Source organism: Diabrotica virgifera, chromosome 1, assembly GCF_917563875.1.
Source record: "Diabrotica virgifera virgifera chromosome 1, PGI_DIABVI_V3a".
Classification (NCBI taxonomy): domain Eukaryota; kingdom Metazoa; phylum Arthropoda; class Insecta; order Coleoptera; family Chrysomelidae; genus Diabrotica; species Diabrotica virgifera.
In genome coordinates this window covers 253,478,999-253,503,401 of record NC_065443.1, presented here as the reverse complement: position 1 = coordinate 253,503,401, position 24,403 = coordinate 253,478,999, and positions in this window count along the sequence as shown.

Genomic DNA, 24,403 nt, shown 5'->3' with positions numbered 1-24,403 from the left:
AAACTACCTGTGTAGTTTATAATCAATGGGTGGAGGTATGACGTGTGCTCTGTTAACAGTGCACAAATCTCTTTCATTGCGCTTCCTGTCCTGTGCCATACCCTTACCTTCATTCCATGATACTCTTTTTTTTGTCAAGAATCCTTGATCCTTGCCATGACTTCGTTCCATGTCTATCTCGGTCTTCCTCTATTTCTTTTCTCCTCCACCTTCGTTTTCCATATCGATTTAACTGGTACCTCTTTCTGTAGTCGTTGTAAATGCCCCCACCAACTTCTTTTTTCAACATACTCCATCATTGTCTCGATTTTCAGTTCTTCTCTGCTTATGTAGTTATTTCTTACCCTATACATTCTAGTGACTCCTTAAGCTCTGCGTAGATACCTCATCTATGCTGCCTGTATCTTACTTTTCTGTTGTCTATTTAGTACCCAGGATTCACATCCGTATGTAAGTACTGGTGTGTATATAACCTTAAATACCTTTATTTTCGTATGTTTCGATACTTTTTTCCTGTTAATAATTGTTTTTCCTATTGCGTGGTACAGTTTATTCACTTTATCAATTCTTTTATTGATCTCAGCTCCCTGTCTACCGGTTTCTTCAATGGTTACTTTCAAGTATGTACTCCAAATAATTGTGCCTGTCTAATTTCTGTATCACCTATCTGAACATGTACCTCCTCTCTTTCTTTGGCTATTATCATTACTTTCGATTTTTCTTTGTTTATAGTCATACCATACTTTTTTAAAACTCTGTTCCATGTTTTTACGCTTCTTTATAACTCGTCTTCATTCGATGCTAAAATTACTATCTACATCGTCGGCAAATGTACAATCTGTTATCTCTGTAATTTTCAGATTTCTAAACCGTAGTATGACTTTTGTTTTAATAAACAGTAACGGGTTCAAGCTGCCTCCTTGTCTTACACCTTCAGTTATTCTGAACTGGTCAGATATCATATTTTTACTATCACATGGTTTTTAGTGTCTCTGTATATCTCTGCCTGAAATACAGAAGTATATTCTCTTATTCTTTGTGGAGAAGTGTTTATTCGCCATTCATTTGAGATTTTAAGGTGACAAAAAATATTCTGAAGCAATATTGTAAACTGTTACACCAAATTTCCTTCTCGTATTTCAGTTATTCGCTGGAACTTCAATCATGTCCTACTTTGCTCTACTTTATGGTACTTTTCCTATTCTTTAACATCTGTATTTCCTGTTCTAGTATTGTTGCTTGTTTATCTCTATACATTTTTGTTTGAATTTTTGCCAGAACCATGTTGCATTTATGTATTTTTATTGCTTTTATTTTTTACGTCTTACTAAGTGCAAGCAGACTTTGACGGATCTGTCAAACTCAAATGTTTACAACGTACTCTTTGTTGATACATACGCTAAATAACAAATTCATAATAAAATTCCGTTGTTTATATTTAATAAATAAATATGTAAATTATTTAAAATATAAATATAAATATAAATAAATATAAATTATTTAATAAATAAATAAATAAATATTTAATAAACAAAGTTTTTGTTGATAATAGTAAGCCGCCATTAACATTAATAAATAAAATTTAAAAAAAAACTAAAAAAAAATTAAACTAAATACTCTCCTCATCTAAATCCTCATCTAAATCCTCATCTTCCTTAGTCTAAGCATCCGATATGGCTTGCAAATTGTAGAAGCCTCAGAGGTGTTACCAGAGAAGGTTCCCATTGTTTTCAGTCTGGTAGGATGTAGAATAGCATTTTTGGGTATTGTTTTATGTGCTATTAGATTATTGAAAACTTAGTTTTTTGCTAGCAGTTGCCGCTAGGGCATCCCTGCCATTTCGTTCGTTGCAATCCTTGACTGCACGCCGGAGTTTGTCCTAGTTGGGTCAGAGAGAGCAGCATATGTGCCTCCTGATGAGAGACTAATAAGTTTCGAAACCGGTAGAGGTGCTTGCTGCACTCTCTGATTGAACTGAAATAATGATGCGGCTGTAGTTTCGTGTTGCAACGAAATTGAAAATGGTTATTCATTTTTGATTTACATGTTTACTCTGATTGGAGTACGAAGGGAACCATTCTCGTTGAAACTTTACCGCGCTGAGCAGATGGGACGTGAATTATAAATTGTAAAATTTCCTCCTCTTCCTTAGTCTCAGCATTCGTTATGGCTTGCAAATTGTAGAAACCTCGAAGGTGTTACCATAGAAGGTTCCCATTGTTTTCAGTCTGGTAGGGTGTAGAATAACATTTTTGGGTGTTGTTTTATGTGCTATTAGATTGAAAACTTAGTTTTTTTTTTTGCTAGCAGTTGCCACTAGGGCATCCTTGCCATTTCGTTCGTTGCAATCCGTGACTGCACGCCGGAGTTTGTCCTAGTTCTCCTAGAGTCTCATCTCCTTATGAGAGACTAATAAGTTTCGAAACCGGTAGAGGTGCTTGCTGCACTCTCTGATTGAACTGGAATAATTATGCGGTTGTAGTTTTGTGTTGCAACGAAATTGAAAATGGTTATTCATTTTTGAAATAAAATTTATTTATTTGGCGTTTCAAATTCGATCTGAAGTTTATTGGTGTCAGCCGAAAAGAAAAAATATACTACAAGGATTATGCCATCACGATTTTCGAAATTAAGGTCGGTTAACTCTAAGATGGTTACACATATCGAAACGTCGATTCCAGATTTTGATTCAGGAGACAAAACTACATAAGAATGTATCGGTAGATTCTCTCTAAGGCTACGGCTCCACGGGCGAGAAATTGACGCTAGCAGTAGCAGTAAAATGAACTTAAGGTTCCGCGGAACGGAATGGGAGTAGCCGAACTGAACCGACTACGCACAAGTCCTGTATAGTCGGTACAGTTCGGCTATTCCCATTCCGTTCCGCGGAACCTTAAGTTCATTTTACTGCTACTGCTAGCGTCAATTTCTCGCCCGTGGAGCCGTAGCCTAAGTATTGCAGGGGTGGCAACGCACAAACGAACGAACAGACTGCGAATTTATAGACGAAAAGTTTTCGTTGATTAATACCTAAAAAATGATACTAAATGGGAGAAAAACAACTTAAAATAATTTGCTATGCAGGCGATGCAATACTAATCTCTCAAAGTATGTTGCATCAATGTAGTATCACCGCCAGAAAATTAAACGTGTTAATTTCCCCAAAAAAGATAAAATACATCGTTATAACAGCAAAAATACTAAGATGTAAATTAAAGATGGAGGGTCAGATAATAGAACAAGTGATGAAGTTAGGCCTGATGCCTGATGAAATATCTAGGCATCACACTATCTAGCTATAGAAAGCAAGAAAAGAAGTAGAAGATCAATTGAATCTAGAATAGAGCAAACAGAACCTTAAGTTGCTTGAATGGAGCAATATGGAAAAATAAATATATCAAGAAAGAAATTAAAGGCAGAGTTTACAAAAGAGTCATTAAACCAATAATGACATACGCGGCAGAAACACGACGGGGAAAGGCGCAAAATGTAGCCTGTCAAAATTTTCAATGTGTTTTAAATGTGTAAATTTTTTTCGTATCCTGAGAAAACTAATAAATTTTTTTGAAAAATTTAAATGCAGAATGAAAGATTACATTATTACTGTGGGCCGGAAGTCCCTGAAAACTTCTTAATGTTTATTTTAATAAGTTCCAGGAGTGAAAATAAAAGAGAAAATTGCAAATATTTCATTCAAAAGAAACTTTTAATTTATTCGAAGGGACTTTCGGCTCTCGGTAATAATAGACTAGGGCGCATCTGTAAAAATATTAGTAATTTGGATGTTGAGAGGTGACTCATATTTTTTTGCAAAAATTGCTTGAAAATAACTCATATAATAATATTTGAGTTATCCTCCCACTCAAAAAGGTCCGGAATATTGTTTAAATAATCAAAATGTCAAAAAATGAAGAAAAAATTCGATTTTTTTCTTCGTTTTTTAATTATAACTTCAAAAGTATTCATTTCCGAGAAAAGTTGTACTGACATAAAAGTTGTGTAATTAAATTTGCTACAATATAACATTAGTTAAAAATTTTAAAAATTGTCGCTATTGTTCCAAAATAGCAATAATTGCGAAAGAATCATAAAAAAACAAGTATTCGCATTTTACGTTTTTCAACCATTTATGCTACACTTAGGACCTTCATATTTCACCCAGGAAAAACTTAATGACATAATAAAATAATACTGTAAATTTTATAACATCCGTTTCATAGATTTTTCAAAATAAATTTTGCAATCCAGCTTTCGCAAAGAAAATTAATTTTTTCAAAATGTTACAGGACTGAAAATAACGCAGACAGCAAGTTGAATTTTTTTTACATATAGAAGAATACTGTACCTTTCACTTGCAATTTGCAAAATTAAAATCAGTTAATTACCACGAGACGTCAGGAATTTTTTTAAATAAACATTAATTTTTGGTGCTACGCGCATGACAACGGATACGTTTGCTCTGATTGGGCATTTGGGACCTTTGATAATGATTGATAAATTTTAATTTTTAGCACATTTCGATATAAATAAATAAATTTGTTTATTGCAAAATAAAAACACATACTGTGTCCTTTGAAATAACACTTTTTTTAGCAAAAACTTTCTTTGTGCATATATTTTAACTTAAGAAAAAAAGTTTTTTATTTTTAAACATATGCAATTGTTTAAACAATATTTCACAAACAATAATCAAATTAGTTTGGTTTTTGTGGAATTAAAATATTAAAATACAACAAAATATAGAGTAAGAAAATACTATATTAGATAAAGATGGTACAAATTTTGGTGTAAATCAACTTGTGTGAATCACACCGCGGCCCTGCGCGTAGCACCAAAAATTAATGTTTATTTAAAAAAATTTCTGACGTCGTGGTAGTTAACCGATTTTAATTTTGAATATTGCAAATGAAAGGTAAAGTAAAAAACAGAAACAGAGGTGCTTGCTGCACTCTCTGATTGAACTGGAATAATGATGTGACTGTAGTTTCGTGTTGCAACGGAATTGAAAATGGTTATTCATTTTTGATTTACATGTTTACTCTGATTGGAGTACGAAGGGAACCATTCTCGTTGGAACTTTACCGCGCTGAGCAGATGGGACGTGAATTATAAATTGTAAAATTCCCTCATCTTCCTTAGTCTCAGCATCCGTTATGGCTTGCAAATTGTAGAAGCCTCGGAGGTGTTACCAGAGAAGGTCCCCATTGTTTTCAGTCTGGTAGGATGTAGAGTAACATTTTTGGATGTTGTTTTATGTGCTATTAGATTAAAAACTTAGTTTTTTGCTAGCAGTTGCCGCTAGGGCATCCCTGCCATTTCGTTCGTTGCAATCCGTGACTGCACGCCGGGGATTGTCCTAGTTGGGTCAGAGAGAGCAGCATATGTGCCTCCTGATGAGAGACTAATAAGTTTCGAAACCGGTAGAGGTGCTTGCTGCACTCTCTGATTGAACTGGAATAATGATGTGGCTGTAGTTTCAACGAAATTGAAAATGGTTATTTATTTTTCATTTTTGAAAGGTAAAGTATTCTTCTATAAGTAAAAAACAATTCAACTTGCTATCTGCTTTATTTTCAGTCCTGCAACATTTTTAAAAAATGAATTTTTGGTGCGAAAGCTGGATTGCAAAATTTATTTTGCAAAATTTGTTAAACCGATCTTAATGAAATTTACAGTATTGTTTTATTATATCATAAAGTTTTTCTGGATAAAATATGAAGTTCCTAAGTGTAGAATAAATGATTGGAAAACGTAAAATGCAAATACGTGTTTTTTTATGGATTTTTCGCAATTGTTGCTATTTTGCAACAAGGGTGACAATTTTTAAAATTTGACATTTTTTGACATTTTGATTATTTAAACACAATGTTCCGGACCTTTTTGAGTGGGAGGATAACTCAATTATTATTATATGAGTTAATTCTAAGCAATTTCTGCAAAAAAATATGAGTCACCTCTCAACCAGAGTCAACGTCCATCTCAAAACAGATGCGCCCTGATCTATAACGTAATCTTTCATTCTGCGTTAAATTTTTCAAAAATACTTATTAGTTTTCTCAGGATTCGAAAAAACTAAATACATTTAAAACACATTGAAAATTTTGACAGGCGACATTTTGCGCCTTTCCCCTTGACTAAAATACCTGGTTTTACTACTTCACTCTGTACGTTTTGTCTTTACTGTACCACTGTACTCATACTTTCCCCACAGAACTAATACATTCCAAGTATTGGAACCATAATTATTTATCAATTAGATTCCTCTTAATACCAGCTTTGTAATTGAATGGACAATTTACCTGGTGTAGAATAATGCGATTGGAACAATACCTACTACTTTTGACATTACTGTTGCTGTCGTTAGTAATTCCTAATGAGGTTCACTAAAATCACATCTGAACAACTTTCTATTTTCCCAGAAGTACGGTATTTTGGTTTTCTATAGAAAATTTTTGATTCTAGAAATTTGAATATCGGAAAAGGATTCTATTTTACAGACGGGGTCGAGTTCGCTCCCAATGGTAAGAATTTTACCTGAACTAAAAAAGGTAGAGTCCGAATTGGCTCCCATAGACAAAATTTATTTTACCTAAACATGTCGAAAATATCACCCAGCGTTGTCACTTCTTTCAAATTTTCTCTTTTTGTTAGAAACAGGTACCTTCCTAGAAATATCTATGGGAAAGGAGGAAGACCTAACCCTTCGGTCCTAACTTAACTTTCGGGTATTTCGGCCGATTTCAGGTAAGAGCGCAAAACGGTCGAGCGCATACCGGCCGACACCGATAATTTGTGTTAAATTGCCACATATGCCAATGTTGAACTAAAACAAACTCTAAAAGTATTTGTCTAAAAGTATAATTTTCCTATAAAAAGTCTATATCACTATGTAAATTTCCTAAGTAGTATAAATATTACACGATTTGGCACCAATGTCTAATGTTTCCGCGATTATATGAGAGCCTACCCGCATTCATGCGGGAGCCAATTCGTACCCTTCTAAAATATACCTGAACGAAGCGGAGCGAACTCGACTTCACCCTATTTTACGGTAGGTGTATAGTTGTAGAGATTTTTTATCTGCTTTTCAAATACTTTCTAAAAGCCTTCCTTTGTATCTTCTACTACTAGTCTATGTACAGCGCTGTTTTCGTCCATTTGATTGCAACATATATTTTTACAATCGTCACTCTATCATCTAATATTCCCGTCTTTTTATTCTTCTTCTTCTTCGGCTTTTTTCCCTTATGAGTTTCCATTTTCGTTCTCTATCTATCTATCTATCTATCTATCTATCTATCTATCTATCTATCTATCTATCTATCTATCTATCTATCTATCTATCTATCTATCTATCTATCTATCTATCTATCTATCTATCTATCTATCTATCTATCTATCTATCTATCTATCTATCTATCTATCTATCTATCTATCTATCTATCTATCTATCTATCTATCTATCTATCTATCTATCTATCTATCTATCTATCTATCTATCTATCTATCTATCTATCTATCTATCTATCTATCTATCTATCTATCTATCTATCTATCTATCTATCTATCTATCTATCTATCTATCTATCTATCTATCTATCTATCTATCTATCTATCTATCTATCTATCTATCTATCTATCTATCTATCTATCTATCTATCTATCTATCTATCTATCTATCTATCTATCTATCTATCTATCTATCTATCTATCTATCTATCTATCTATCTATCTATCTATCTATCTATCTATCTATCTATCTATCTATCTATCTATCTATCTATCTATCTATCTATCTATCTATCTATCTATCTATCTATCTATCTATCTATCTATCTATCTATCTATCTATCTATCTATCTATCTATCTATCTATCTATCTATCTATCTATCTATCTATCTATCTATCTATCTATCTATCTATCTATCTATCTATCTATCTATCTATCTATCTATCTATCTATCTATCTATCTATCTATCTATCTATCTATCTATCTATCTATCTATCTATCTATCTATCTATCTATCTATCTATCTATCTATCTATCTATCTATCTATCTATCTATCTATCTATCTATCTATCTATCTATCTATCTATCTATCTATCTATCTATCTATCTATCTATCTATCTATCTATCTATCTATCTATCTATCTATCTATCTATCTATCTATCTATCTATCTATCTATCTATCTATCTATCTATCTATCTATCTATCTATCTATCTATCTATCTATCTATCTATCTATCTATCTATCTATCTATCTATCTATCTATCTATCTATCTATCTATCTATCTATCTATCTATCTATCTATCTATCTATCTATCTATCTATCTATCTATCTATCTATCTATCTATCTATCTATCTATCTATCTATCTATCTATCTATCTATCTATCTATCTATCTATCTATCTATCTATCTATCTATCTATCTATCTATCTATCTATCTATCTATCTATCTATCTATCTATCTATCTATCTATCTATCTATCTATCTATCTATCTATCTATCTATCTATCTATCTATCTATCTATCTATCTATCTATCTATCTATCTATCTATCTATCTATCTATCTATCTATCTATCTATCTATCTATCTATCTATCTATCTATCTATCTATCTATCTATCTATCTATCTATCTATCTATCTATCTATCTATCTATCTATCTATCTATCTATCTATCTATCTATCTATCTATCTATCTATCTATCTATCTATCTATCTATCTATCTATCTATCTATCTATCTATCTATCTATCTATCTATCTATCTATCTATCTATCTATCTATCTATCTATCTATCTATCTATCTATCTATCTATCTATCTATCTATCTATCTATCTATCTATCTATCTATCTATCTATCTATCTATCTATCTATCTATCTATCTATCTATCTATCTATCTATCTATCTATCTATCTATCTATCTATCTATCTATCTATCTATCTATCTATCTATCTATCTATCTATCTATCTATCTATCTATCTATCTATCTATCTATCTATCTATCTATCTATCTATCTATCTATCTATCTATCTATCTATCTATCTATCTATCTATCTATCTATCTATCTATCTATCTATCTATCTATCTATCTATCTATCTATCTATCTATCTATCTATCTATCTATCTATCTATCTATCTATCTATCTATCTATCTATCTATCTATCTATCTATCTATCTATCTATCTATCTATCTATCTATCTATCTATCTATCTATCTATCTATCTATCTATCTATCTATCTATCTATCTATCTATCTATCTATCTATCTATCTATCTATCTATCTATCTATCTATCTATCTATCTATCTATCTATCTATCTATCTATCTATCTATCTATCTATCTATCTATCTATCTATCTATCTATCTATCTATCTATCTATCTATCTATCTATCTATCTATCTATCTATCTATCTATCTATCTATCTATCTATCTATCTATCTATCTATCTATCTATCTATCTATCTATCTATCTATCTATCTATCTATCTATCTATCTATCTATCTATCTATCTATCTATCTATCTATCTATCTATCTATCTATCTATCTATCTATCTATCTATCTATCTATCTATCTATCTATCTATCTATCTATCTATCTATCTATCTATCTATCTATCTATCTATCTATCTATCTATCTATCTATCTATCTATCTATCTATCTATCTATCTATCTATCTATCTATCTATCTATCTATCTATCTATCTATCTATCTATCTATCTATCTATCTATCTATCTATCTATCTATCTATCTATCTATCTATCTATCTATCTATCTATCTATCTATCTATCTATCTATCTATCTATCTATCTATCTATCTATCTATCTATCTATCTATCTATCTATCTATCTATCTATCTATCTATCTATCTATCTATCTATCTATCTATCTATCTATCTATCTATCTATCTATCTATCTATCTATCTATCTATCTATCTATCTATCTATCTATCTATCTATCTATCTATCTATCTATCTATCTATCTATCTATCTATCTATCTATCTATCTATCTATCTATCTATCTATCTATCTATCTATCTATCTATCTATCTATCTATCTATCTATCTATCTATCTATCTATCTATCTATCTATCTATCTATCTATCTATCTATCTATCTATCTATCTATCTATCTATCTATCTATCTATCTATCTATCTATCTATCTATCTATCTATCTATCTATCTATCTATCTATCTATCTATCTATCTATCTATCTATCTATCTATCTATCTATCTATCTATCTATCTATCTATCTATCTATCTATCTATCTATCTATCTATCTATCTATCTATCTATCTATCTATCTATCTATCTATCTATCTATCTATCTATCTATCTATCTATCTATCTATCTATCTATCTATCTATCTATCTATCTATCTATCTATCTATCTATCTATCTATCTATCTATCTATCTATCTATCTATCTATCTATCTATCTATCTATCTATCTATCTATCTATCTATCTATCTATCTATCTATCTATCTATCTATCTATCTATCTATCTATCTATCTATCTATCTATCTATCTATCTATCTATCTATCTATCTATCTATCTATCTATCTATCTATCTATCTATCTATCTATCTATCTATCTATCTATCTATCTATCTATCTATCTATCTATCTATCTATCTATCTATCTATCTATCTATCTATCTATCTATCTATCTATCTATCTATCTATCTATCTATCTATCTATCTATCTATCTATCTATCTATCTATCTATCTATCTATCTATCTATCTATCTATCTATCTATCTATCTATCTATCTATCTATCTATCTATCTATCTATCTATCTATCTATCTATCTATCTATCTATCTATCTATCTATCTATCTATCTATCTATCTATCTATCTATCTATCTATCTATCTATCATAGCATTTCCTATCCGTTTCCATCTCATAGCAGATCTTCCTCTTCATTAAATGAAGAATTTGACAAACATCCTGTGGAGTTAACGGGGACAGTAACAGCAATGGTTACCAGAATAACAAGCGAGGAAGTGGCTCAAGCGCTTCAAAAAATAAAGAAAGGAAAAGCGGTAGGGCCAGATGATATTCCTGGGGAAGTATAGAGAGCACTGGGAGAGACGGGAATAAATTGGCTAGCAGGTCTATTTAATAGAATTATGGAAGTTGGACAAATGCCAGGCGAATGGAGAAGCAGTATATTAGTACCTGTCTACAAAAACAAGGGAGGCATACAACAATGTACAAACTACAGGGTTATAAAACTACTTAGCCACACCATGAAAATATGGGAGAGAGTAATTGATAGACGGATACGTGAAGAAACCGAAATAACCGATAATCAATTTGGCTTTATGCAGGGCAGATCAACAACACAACAGATGCAATTTTCATTGTAAGGTAACTGATGGCAAAATACAGGAATAAAGAGACCAACGCTCATTTGGTATTCATTGATCTTGAGAAAGCATATGATAGAGTTCCTCGAGAGATTCTGTGGTGGGCACTCAATAAGAAAGGAGTCCCTGGCGAATATGTAAAGATTGTGAGAGATTTGTATGAGGAAGGTTATACAGATTAGCCGCTGCCCAGGCTAATCCTATGCGACGTGGGAGCTCGCACGTCTGGTTATCTCTTCCCAATCGAATTTCATGTCCCAAGTACTTATAAGATGCAGTCTGCTCAAAATTCATTCCATCAAGAACAATATTACGATTTAGCACCAGATTAGTCATTATTTGCGTCTTGTTGATGTTAATCTTTAGTCCGACCTCTAAGGAAGCGTGATATAACTTGTTCAACATTATTATTGCATCATCCATACGATCGGCTATAAGGACGATGTCATCTGCGAATCTCAAATGACTGAGCTTCTCTCCATTTATGTTGATACCATATTCGTTCAGATCTGCCTTCTTAAAACTGTGTTCCAAAAGGGTTGTGAACAGCTTTGGCAGTGGCGGCTCGTGATTTTTACAATAGGGGAGGCTATACCTAACTGTAAAATATCTAGACAAATTTGCACTAGCAAAAAAATGCGCCAAAAAATGTAATTTAAGGCCCCATCTTTTGACCATTTTTTATTTACATTTCATAATATCATCCTAATTAATAATTTCATGATATCATCATTTTAAAAATAGTTAGTCTAATAGTAAAAGTTTAATACCAAAGTTTGTGTCGTTTATTTGTTAACAATTCCATCTATTTGTAAATAGATACCTATGCATATCAAAATAAATACAGATTTGAAGTTTTGCAGTCCATACATAATGAAGCTTCAAATTTTTTAAGATACTCAACTGAATTTTTTTAATTCTAAACGCGGCCTACTGCGAATTCAAAAACACGATAAATTACCGATATTTTGCTTTGAGTTAGAGATATCGGAAAAAGTTATTTGAGCAAGTTGTTCCAAATATTATTATAATCCCACATACCAAATTTCATAACAAAATTCGCACTTTTAGATTTTTCATTATTTTTAGTCAGGACCCTAAAATTCGTTGTCCCGAGACGCACCCAACCACCCAACGGAGCTGAGAAGGTACTCTGCCTCCCTTGGTATATCTCCGGGCAGCGTGAGATGGCGCCGTAGATACCACTGTTAGGAGACCGGGTCTCCTTAAACGCCTGCTGCGCTGCACGGAGCATTAGCAACGGAGAATGCTGGGCTTCTCGGCTCCGTTCGTGCATCTCGGGATAACCCAGGGTCCTGCCTACAATAATATGTAATAAAACTGAGACGCGATCATGCGTTCTAATGCTAATGCTCCGTACGTATGGATAATTAGAGATAATATGGAATTTACACGTTGTATAATAGTGAGAGTAATTGTTGTTTTCGCGATTCATGATAAACAAAACAGTATAGAGTGTGTAAAAAATTTATGGGGAGGCTGAGCCTCCCTTGCCTCCTCTGACGAGCCGCCACTGAGCTTTGGTGAGATGGTGTCTCCTTGCCGTACTCCTCGCTGTATACAGAATTTATTTGTTTGTTGATCAGATAGTCTTACGCTAGCCGTTGCGTTGTGGTAGATATACTTTATCATGTTAGTATAGCGATAATCTATTCGGCATTCTGTCAATGCTTTTAACATTTTCTGCTGGTTTATGGTATCGAACGCTTTCTCGTAGTCCACGAATATCAGTGCCAATGGTTTGTTGTATTCCGCAGACTTCTCGATCAAGTTTTTTATTACCAGTAAGTGGTCGTTAGTGCTGTATCCGGATCTGAAGCCAGCTTGTTCTCTAGGCTGATAGAAGTCTAACTTAGCCTCCAGTCTCTTTTTGATAACTTTTGTGAAAAGTTTATATATGTGTGATAGCAGACTGATAGGACGGTAGTTTTTTAGATCTGTTATGTCACCTTTCTTGTGCAATAAAACAATGACTGCATTGTTCCATTGAGAAGGCGTTTTTCCTTGGTAAATGCATTCGGTGAAAAGTTTGGCCAAAACCTGGATAATTTTATTTCCACCTTGTTTGATTGCCTCGATCACTACTCCGTCATCGCCAGGGGATTTATTATTTTTCATTTCTGAAAGTGTCTTTTTAACTTCGTATGGTGTTACTTCTGGCGTTAATTCTGATCCCTTTATTCTTATAATATCACTTGCGTGGAGTCTCCTTCCGTGCTCCCCATCTTCTATTAAAGTCCAATTCAACTGTTCGTATTTTATTTCGTATTGTTGTTGTCATTGGCCATACTTCCCCTTCAATCTAGGGTAATATTCAGCACTATGCTCTGAAATATCCTTTTTTTTTGTTTTTTTTTTTGGTTAGAGTATTGTTGCATATCACTCCATGGAGATCACAACAGAGTGATACGAAATGGAAAGGTTACCAAATACCAAAAGAAATAAATAATAGTGGAAGTAGAATATGACAAGAGCAAAATCATACAACAGATGCAAAAGAAAACGACGATGGAATCTAGAGTTCCAAATAATCAGAACATTAGAAAAACAGACAATAAATAAATGAAAACAAAGAAGACACTAAAACACATAATATCGAGAGAGAGAGAGAGAGAGAGAGAGAGAGAGAGAGAGAGAGAGAGAGAAAGGAGAAGAATAGTTAATAATTAAAAGAATCTTTAAAAAAATAAAAACCGGATATAATACGTAAATGTATACAGCGAGAGGAATGAAGGACAAAAAAGGGGATAAGAATAAAATAAGAATATAAGAGTGGGGCGATATATAAAAGAAACATAGCAGTAATATTTCTACTCAATCCTAAATAAGAAGAAACACAAAAAAGAGGAAGAAGAAGTAAAAAATGGCAATAACAGTTAGAACATGAAGAGACAGGAGAAATAGTAACCAACTAAGGAAGAAGTACGCCAAGGACAGGACAAAAATGACAAAGCACCAGGAGAAGACAATGAAAAGACAACATGAAAGAGAAAAAATAAATGAAAAAGTATACTAGCTATTAAAAGATATGAATACAAGACAGAACACTTAAAGATTAGAACACTGGAAATATTATACATATTTATCTAAAAAAAAAGAATCCATGTATATTCAAAATATTGGTAAATACAGAATCCACAATAGAGATGCCAAAAGTGTATTTATTATTTAATTTGCATAATTTATATGTTCAAATTATGCACCATTGCGGTCAGGCGCTGATACAGAGGGGTCAACGGGTCTATGGACCCCCCTATTGTATTTAGTCTATAAGTATTTTTTTATTATTTATTATTTTTTTCTGTCAACCAGAGCTCAATTCTTTTGATACCGTAGGTATCTGAGATGACTGAATTTTATCCTTAGAGTAAGCATGAGTCGTATGGCTAAATCTGGACAATAAAAGATTTGCTGTAAGTCTAACCCCCCTATTTTGAATTTCTAGATCCGCGCCTGATTGCGGTGCAAACAAGCTTCATAACAATTTTGCAGATTAACTTCTTAAATATAGACCGATCAAATAAAATTACAATACATGTAAATCAAAATGTAATTCCGTGCAGGTTGGAATAAATTTTTTATCAAAGTTTAGGTCCAAACAAAAGTGTATTTTCAAGAAAGTATATGATTCATATGAGGGGATCATTGTTTAAATAATTAAAAATGGGTAATTTTTGCACAAAATTTACTTTTTTAACTGCTGCGGTAATTCGTGTTTTTATTAAGGATTTTGCAATTTTTTTCTGCAAAGATGAACAAACAGTCTTTTATACCAGACTTACTAAATTAAATTTGATCCTTAATTTATTTAAATAATTGTAAATTAAAATTGAGAAACAAATTTCCAAAAAAATATTATTTGCAATATAAATAAGCACTATGCTTCTTTTCATGAGCATTTTTCAGTGCGTCACAAATGATAGAAAAACGGTAAGTCCGTGATAATACACATTTATAACATTTATTCTAACACGACATTTTAGTTAAATCTGACAGTTGTCACATTTATTTGTAATTTGGCATAAAAACAAATCAATTGTGTTTATTGCATTTATAAAATGGTATTTTCTTTGATTCGTATAGTCTTATAAATTGTACAGATTATATTCGTAGATATATTATATAATTCGTAAATAATTTTTTTTCGATTATAGCGCCATCTATTGACAACTAGAATAAATGTTATAAATGTCACCGACGAAATGTTATCACCGACGTGCGTTTTTTTCTGTCACATACAATTTAATGCGTTAGAAAGAATTCGAAAAACTGTGACGCACTGAAAGATGCTCATGAGAAAAAGCATATCAAATATTTTGTTTTGCAGAAAAATTTGCGCTATGATATCACTATAAATTGACAAAAAAATTGGTTGATAAATATTGAGTAGTTTATGAGATATTTAATTTGTTTATAAAAAATTATCATTTTTTCAATCGCAAAAACGCGGTTGTTGCCGATAGAGCATACAAGTTTTTAAGGTCTCATTTGTTTTGATTTTATATATGTTTTCGATAAATGTATTGACAAATCAAAATTTCAATTAAACACCCCTCCAAAATGGCGTTTGAAAATTGGTGTAATTTGTTTAAAACTTATTTTTTTAATAACATCGCCGGAATTAAAAATTTTGAAATTATTTTTCGATATTCGTATTGTTGGTAATTTTTGACATATCCACAAAAGAATAAAAATTTTCTAAGAGCATTTTTGGCCGAGATAGCTTTTCCCAGTTTAAAAATTCATAATTATTTGTTTATTTATCAATATTGACATTTAAAAGTACGTGAGTACATCTATTAACCTATTAATACTTAACAATTTATACACATAATATAAATTGTAGCATATTTTTAAAAATTATTATATTCGTTGCACCTTAAATGAAAACTTTTTCATTGGCGGAGGAGTAGTTTCCAATATCTCCGATAATAATGGGCCAGTTTCAATGTTTTCTTTTAATTTGGGGTAGCATATAAAAATAATAGCATCTGCATGACCCTTTTTGCCAATAATAATCATTAACTAGTTTTAAACAATTTTTTTTTCAAAAAAAATTTTTTTTCTGGTATTATGGTAAATAGAAGTTGGCACCAAAGATAATCACAAAATAGTATTAAAACAAATTTTTATTTTAAAAATTTACCAAAATAGTAAAATTTTGTTAAAGAATCATAAAAACTTTTTTCTTTGTACAAATCATTGGCAAAATTTCGCAAAGATAATGTGAATACAAAATATAATATACACTATGTCGCTGTATAAGTTGTATCCATATGGAAAACTTTTTTATTATTAGTTTTACGAAAAAAGTTATTCTTTATAAAAAGTTCTGCATGGTCCAAAACCCAAGATTCAACCATCAGATATCAAATTTTAGGAATGTTACACGAGGTATGTCAAAAAGTTTGAATTTCACTCAAGAGTAAAGTAGCTTTATTTTTCACAATATTGAAAATTGCTATTATGAAAAGTTGTTTGGAATTAAAAACTATATTCTAATATGCATTACATCCTTCTAATTGAAATTTTTTTTTTTTGAAAAATTATGGATAACTAACATTATTTTCACTTATGTATTTCAATTCTGATAACTCTTTTTACTCTTTTATTATTAATTTTACGAAAAAAGTGATTCTTAATAAAAAGTTCTGTATGGTTTAAAACCTAAAATAAAACCATCTTATACCAAATTTTATCAATTTTATACGAGGTATGTCAAAAAAGATAAATTTAGATCAAAAGTAAAGTACCTTTATAGTTCAGAATATTTCAATTAGAATGATGTAATTACATACTAAAACATAGTTTTTAATTCTAAATAACTTTTCATACTAACAATTTTCGATATTGTGAAAAATAAACGCATTTTACTCTTGAGCGAGATTCATTTATTTTTTGACATCCTCGCATAAAAAAGGTTTTAGACCATGCAGATTTTTTATTAAGAATCACTTTTTTCGTAAAATTAATAATAAAAGAGTTATCTGAATTGAAATAACTGAAAATAATGTTAGTTATCCATAATTTTTCAAAAAAAAAATTTTTCAATTAGAAGGATGTAATTCCATACTAGAATATAGTTTTTAATTCCAAACAACTTTTCATAATAGCAATTTTCAATATTGTGAAAAATAAAGCTACTTTACTCTTAAGTGAAATTCAAACTTTTTGACATACCTCATATAATATTCAAAAAATTTAATATTTGATGGTTAAATCTTAGGTTTCGGACCATGCAGAGCTTTTTATGAAGAATAAGTTTTTTTCGTAAAATTAATAATAACAAGCTGAAAATGCGAGCATTATCATAACGAAAACTTTGTTTATTTACGTATTTTAATTCATAATATGGAAAGTTGCTATTATGAAAAGTTGTTTAGAATTAATAATTATGTTTTAATGTGCAATTATATCATTCTAATTTAAATGTTATGAACAATAAAGGCACTTTACTCTTGATCGAAATTCATATTTTTTATACACCTCGTATAAAATTAATAAAATTTTATGTATTATGATGGTTGCATCATAAATCTTAGACCACGAAGAGCTTTTTATGAAGAATAACTTTTCTTCGTCAAATTTAAAATAAAAGAGTTATAAATGAAAATGTTGTTGGTATCCATAATTTGAGAAAAATGTTCAAATATTTTTTTCTATTAGAAGAATGTAATTACACATATCAGACCATAATTTTTTATTCCAAACAATATTATTTCATGTATTTGGTTCGCTAAACTCAGACACAACTGGCTAGTGATTTTAGTCAATAATTTTGCCAATTTGGCAAAAAAAAAAATTACTAAATAGTTAATAAGTACGAAATAACTAGTAATTTTGCCAATTTTGGCAAAATTCGCAAAAAACAAAAAAATTACCTACTAAAATCACTAGGTCGAGTTTAGCGAACCGACTATAATAACAATTTTCATTTCATAACGAATGGAACAGTCCATTTATCATTAAAGGGGAGGGCGTATACTCGTATAAACCTTTTTAAAGCGGTTAATAAATTATTGCTTTTAAAATATACTCAAATTGTATTTTTGTACATCTTATTTATTTTATATAATACCTAATTAAATTCACTATCAAATGTCATTGATATTTTTTTATTAATACTTAATTTAAAATTTAGTTTGACATTCACGAAGTGTCAAACTCAAATAATATAAATAACCTATGCTTTGCTTAACAAATCGAGATTCAAAAACTAGCCTACTTACTATCAACGACTTCAGCTGAGGTGTAGTGTGTCGGAAGAAAATAAATGGATTGTGCCGTCACATTTTAGACTTTGAGGGCGATTATCTTGAAGACGGTTAGAGATATCGAAATGTCGTTTTCAGATTTGGATTCAGAAGAAAAAACTACATAAGAACCCATTGATAAATCTGATCTGAGTATTGCAGGAGCGGCAACGCAATAACACATACACTTTTGCGAATTTATAAACGAAAAGTTTTTGTTGAAAAAGTTTTCCATATGGATACAACTTACAGGGACATACTGTATATAAAAAATGGAGGACAACCTCTATATAAATAAATGTATGTAAGTGAATATAAATTAACAAATATACACACAATTTTTAGTGTATTACCTGTTAAAAAAATTATAAAATTAAATGTAAAATACATATATATTTTAATATTGTACAAAGAAAAAGTCTTAAACAAATTTTTAATGCTAATTCAGTATTATTTTTTTTTATAAAAAATCTTTTGTGTCAGCTTTTACATTATAACATCTAGAGAACAAAAAATTTGAAAAAAAATTGTTTATAACAAATTTACGAATATTTATTGTTAAAAGTGTCATTTAGATGTTACTATTTTAATAAGCTATCATAAACTAAAAAAGAGCATTGAAATTGGTCCATTATTAACGAAGATATTGCAAAGTACTTACTGCATCACTCTTCATGCAAAAAGTTTTCAGTTAAGGTCGCTACGAAAATCATTATTTTTTAAAATATTCTAAAATTTTAACTCTATGTATAAATGACATTGTTAAGTAGTAGTAGGGTTGATAGATGTACTCACAAACTTTAAAATATCAATAATGATAAATAAACAAATTATGAGTTTTTAAGCTTGGAAAAGCTATCTCGGCAAAAAATGGTTCAAAAAAAGTGTGTCAAAAACTACCAAGAACACGAATATCGAAAAATAATTTCAAAATTTTTAATCCCGGTGATGTTATTAAAAAAACAAGTTTTAAACAAATTACAACCATTTTCAAACGCCATTTTGAAGGGGTGTTTAATTAAAATTTTAATTTGTCAATATATTTATCGAAAACATACATAAAGGCAAACAAAATGAGACCTTTAAAACTTGTATAGGTACTCTATCGGCAGCAACCGCATTTTTGCAATTGAAAAAATGGTAATTTTTTATAAACAAATTAAATATCTCATAAACTACTCAATATTTATCAACCAATTTTTTTGTCGATTTATAGTGATATTATAGCTTATAGCGCAACTTTTTTCTGCAAAATAAAATATTTTATAGTGCTTATTTATATTGAAAATAATATTTTTTGGAAATTTGTTTTTCAATTTTAATTTACAATTATTTAAATAAATTAAGGGTCAAATTTAATTTAGTAAGTCTCATATAAAATACTGTTTCTTCATCTTTGCAGAAAAAAATTGTAAAATCCTTAATAAAAACAAGAATTGCCGCAGCAGTTAAAAAAGTAAATTTTGTGCAAAAATTTCCAATTTTTAATTATTTAAACAATGATCCCCTCATATGAATTATATACTTTCTTGAAAATATCTTATGTCTTGACCTAAACTTAAATAAAAAATTTATTCCAACCTGTACGGAATTACATTTTGATTTTATTTTATTTTATTGGGCTAATACTGATTCGTTCTGTATGCCTCAAATGTATGTACCAGCTGTTGTCAGATCATGTGAGTGAGTTTGTTACTCAAAGTCTGTTCCGGGAGAACAACGTATGGTGCTACTATAGTATGCGATCTACTGATGCGCTTCTGCTATTGCTTGCGGTCTACCAAGGGAGGCGAAGGATTGCGGGAAATTATCATTTATATTGAGTTCTTATTATGGATTCATTTGTTCCATGTGCAACCCAGGATATTCTTAACATTCGGCGGTATATCCACACCTCAGAATCCTCTATTTTGTTATATGCTTTCTTCAGGATGGACGTTTCAGATTTATGCGTAATCTGAATCTAAAACATGCTGAAACTGCATTCCCATGTAGTGCTATGGGATAAACGAGTGCTCCAAACCAGTCTTAATTTCGTGTGCACTGTTATGGTTGAGTTTTTCCAAATTCTTGGAACAGTAAAATTTTGAATGGATATACGCTTCCATTATTCATTATTCTTCTTTTTCCAATTAAAATAGCCTGCAGCAGTAAGTTTGTTTGAGCTATTAATAGATACTGAGAGGTAGGAATTTTTGTGTTGTAGTATGTTTCCTACTGCCAAAAAAATGAATCTGCCAAAATATTCCCAAGCTTAGCGAATGGACTATACTAATTATTTAAACTATTAAAATTAACGGATGTTTCTTATTTTACACTACATTTTGGTGTAGATTGTAGATGTCTGCTTTACGACACGTTTATCTATGTATTTAGACCGACAATTTTCAATGTTAATGACTAAATTAAGTGTCTATAGTACCTAACACAGTACTGCCATTGTTTGTTAAGTAAGTATCTACTCTTTAAGACAAAAGATATTAAAATGTATAGAATTTTAGTCATGAGAGGTTAAGAACTTTCAAATGTTTAGTAAACAAAGAAATTGAGATTTGTTTCTTACTCGAGAATAAGATGGTTCCACAAAAGTATATGGAACGAATAATCGATATTAGAATTCTTTGTGTGAATGTCGATTGTCGAAAAGTGTCGATTGATATACGATTTGACTAATTTTAAGTAATTTTTGCTGCAACTTCCAGTGATAACTTTTAAAAGGAAATGACATCAAAACCGGAACTAAATATTCGAGCTCGAATTTTCAATGCCCATAAATTATACAGGGTGCGCCAAACCTCTGGTTTTCTTTGATTAGGGCTAAACTATGAGATATACAAAAAAATGTTTTTAACAACATTAATGTATATCGAAGCCGTCTATAATTTAAAATTATTTTTGATTACACAGGGTGAGTTAGAACGACGGTACGAACCAAAGTTGTTTTTTTTTTAATGGAACGCCCTATATATTAAATCATTTTTAAATATATTTTTTAAAAATATTAAGAATTTATATAAGGTATTATGGGCCTAAAGTTAACAATTTTCGAAATATGTACACTTTTATTGAGAAAAATGGTAATATTCAAAGGGCTGTGAATTAGGCTGTCAAGGTAATAAAAATGTAAATGATATGTCAAAGTATTTTTAGTATACTGTCATTTTTAAATAAATTAACATATTTGACATATAACCATAAAATATACAGTGTGATCACTATTTGAAAATACAAAATTTTCTCATTTTTTTTAAATAGGACACCCTGTATATTAGTATTGCCTTTTGTAGTAAATATTACAACCTTTCTTTTGGTATAAGGTTGTATGTACCTAGCGTGTTTCGTTTTGTAGATATTTAAAAAAAACTATAGATTTTACGTTTTTGCGGATTTTTTATTAAAAATTTTTTTTGCAAAAAAAATAATTGTAATCTGGTTTTAGAAAAATACTCATAATTCAATTGATTTAATACCTTAAAATTATTTTCCAAAAAATATTTTACCATACTAATGAATGCATAAATTAGTTACTAAATTAAATAAACAACTTTTGATTCTACCCTAGTAATTTTTCTACCACAGCAAATTTCCTGTACCAAATTAATTGTTAGTTATATTGTATTTACGAGTAAGGTCAGTTAAACTTTTAATTTACCTTTTAAATTTACTTACATCTTGAGAACATAATAATAATTATAAAGTATGCTTTGAAACAAATGAATGTTAAATGTATCAGAAAAATTATTTATTGTCACAATAGCTGGTAATACTTTTGTAGTTGAAATTTTTGTAACAATTTTTTATATTTTAAATTTTAATTTTTCAACCGGACAATTGGTGGATATGACTTTGTTTTGAGCGAAACCATTAGAAATTATTACTAGCTTTTGTGACACGACTACATAGATACTATTTACTTCATAATATACTTCTATAACGTTCATTTGTTTCAAAGCATACTTTCTACGTTCTCAAGATGTAGGTAAATTAAAAAGTTATTAACTGATCTTACTCATAAATACACTTTATAACAAAATTGGGTACAATAAAGTTACTAGGGTAGAAAAATTTCTAGGGTAGATTTTAAAATTGGTTGTTTAATTTAATAATTAATTTATCCATTTTTATTACTTATTAGTATGGTAAAATATTGTTTGTAACATAATTTTAAAGTTATTAAATTCAATTAAGTTGCACTTGCATACGTTTTATTTTAATCTTTAATTACGTTTTTATTTTTATCTTTGATATTTTAGTGTGGTGGGCCGGCGTAGCAAAGTGGTAGTGTGCTTGGCTCGCGTGCCGGTGGTCCGGAGTTCAAATCCTACCGCCGGCAAGAACAACTAGACATTTTTAAAATGTTTATAGGCCCCAGGTCGACTCAGCCTGAATAAAATGAATACCTTGGGTAAATTCAGGGGTCATAATAGGCGGTTGAAGCGTAACACTGGCCCTGTTACCTTCCTTGTATACCGTAGGCCCTAGATATAGCAGACTATCCTGCTATACTCCCAAAGCCACAGCGGTATAAAACGGGATACTATTATTAGTATTATATATTTTAGTGTATGTTTCTAAAATCAGATTATAATTTTTTTTTGCAAAAAAATTTAAATAAAATTATCGCGAATATAAAATATCCGCGAAACGTAAAATCTACAGTTCTTTTTTAAATATTTACAAAATCAAATATGCTATGTACATACAACCTTAGACCAAAAAAAAGGTTGTAATATTTACTACAAAATTCAATACTAATATACAGGGTGTACCATATAAAAAAAATGAGAAAATTTTGTATTTGCAAATAGTGATCACACTGTATATTTTATGGCTATAAGTAAAAGATTTTAAATTATTTAAAAATAACACTATATTATAAAAACTTTGACCTATCACTTAAATTTTTATTACCTTGGAAACATAATCCACAGCCCTATAAATATAACCATTTTTCTCAATAAAAATGTAAATATTTCGAAAATTATTAACTTTAGACCTATAAGACCTTATACAAATTTTTCATATTTTTAAAAACTATATTTAAAAATGATTTAATATATAGGGTGTTCCATTTAAAAAAACACAACTTTGGTTCGTACCGTCGTTCTGACTCATCCTGTATAATCGAAAATAATTTTAAATTATAGACGGTTTTGATATACATTAGTTTTGTTAAAAACATTTTTTTGCATATCCCATAGTTTAGCCGTAATCAAAGAAAACCAGTGGTTTGGCGCACCCTGTATATCACGTGTATTTTTCTGCGATTATAATGAAAACTTCCGATACAACATTTTAACCGGAAGATATAATATATGCCGAAAGTGATATAAAAACCGGAAGTATATATTTGCCCTCGTCGTGCTAAGGCGCGTCGAATAATATATCGCTTATACTATATAGGCGACTTTAAAACAGTACTTTCGGTTACAACTCTGAAACCGGAAGTCCTAGGTCAAATTTCTCATTTGTATCACCATCTTTTAGTTATTAGCTTTCATTCGATGCCCATTTGTTATTCTATCTGCTTCAACAACGGAGGAGTTGTGTGCACGGACAGACAGGCATGAAATCGGGAGTAAATATTTTGTTCTCGCCTTTCTAAGACGTGTCGAATAATATACCGTTTGTACTATTTCGGTGACTTTAACAGTACTTCCGGTTGAAACTCTGAAACCGGAAGTCTGAGGTCAAATTT